The 1,111-nt window shown below is 42.2% G+C and overlaps 1 non-coding gene across 1 annotated transcript; it reads right to left on the bottom strand.

The window, feature by feature from the left end:
• Nucleotides 1-603: 603 nt before the first annotated feature.
• Nucleotides 604-692, bottom strand: TRNAY-GUA (transfer RNA tyrosine (anticodon GUA)). The gene is given in 2 exon segments: nucleotides 604-639; nucleotides 656-692. It is a non-coding gene; the product is annotated as a tRNA-Tyr (tRNA).
• Nucleotides 693-1,111: the final 419 nt, after the last annotated feature.

Here is a 1,111-nt window from a genome sequence, read left to right as displayed (position 1 = left end):
TGGTGCCCATTTCTTCAACTGAAAAAATGAGGTTAACAGTAGTACCTACTAGCAGTGTTGCTGTGAGGATTAAATGATTAAAAAACTAATGCATGTAAAACATTTAAGAAGGTTCCCTGGTACAGAGTAAAAGCTAAATAGAGATAATGAAGTTTTCATTTCTCTTCTTTCACCTGCAAGTGTACCATGTTTTTAAAAAATGTATATGTATATGCTGCCGTCAGTAAGAAAAACACTTATGTAGAGATTGTTTGAGCAGACAGAGAAGTGAGCAGCAGGTGTGCCAAATTTTCTTTTTTTTTTTTTTTTTAATATTTATTTTATTTATTCCCTTTTGTTGCCCTTGTTGTTTTATTGTTGTAGTTATTATTGTTGTTGTCGTCGTTGTTGGATAGGACAGAGAGAAATGGAGAGAGGAGGGGAAGACAGAGAGGAGGAGAGAAAGATAGACACCTGCAGACCTGCTTCACCACCTGTGAAGCGACTCCCCTGCAGGTGGGGAGCCGGGGTTCGAACCGGGATCCTTATGCCGGTCCTTGTGCTTTGCGCCACCTGCGCTTAACCCGCTGCGCTACAGCCCGACTCCCAAAGTAAACACCCCAGTCCTTCGAGCCGGAATCGAACCAGCGACCTAAGGATGGCAGCGCACAGGAGCCTACAGTCCTCCGCTCTGCCAGCTGAGCTATCGAAGGGGGCACCAAATTTTCATACAGAAAGTTCTGGGTCTTTTTCACAAGGATTTAAAACCACTTCTGAAGAATGGTCCTGGAAAGTGCTCACTGGAAAAGGCTCCTGATCCAAGTGTAAAATCAAGAAGGCTTCTCAAATTTGGTCCCATTTGGTGCCTAACTATTTATCATACTTTAGAGGTATGTTATCAGCATCACTTGTGCATTTGACTCAGGCAAAGCCTCATAATGACCAGGTACTACTTTTACTACCTTTGTTGATCTGCTTATCAGTGTCTTAGTAAACAAGGAGGTAAGTGTGATGGGTAAATTATTCTCAGCCTTTCCCACCCCACTTTTGCATCAGGGGATGACTGTTGTAACCTCAACCTTTTTAGCAGCTGTGGTTATTACAATGCTAATGCACATAAAATATTTTGATC

The sequence above is a fragment of the Erinaceus europaeus genome, chromosome 11, assembly GCF_950295315.1.
Source record: "Erinaceus europaeus chromosome 11, mEriEur2.1, whole genome shotgun sequence".
NCBI classification, from domain to species: domain Eukaryota; kingdom Metazoa; phylum Chordata; class Mammalia; order Eulipotyphla; family Erinaceidae; genus Erinaceus; species Erinaceus europaeus.
This window is presented reverse-complemented; position numbering and strand designations above follow the sequence as displayed.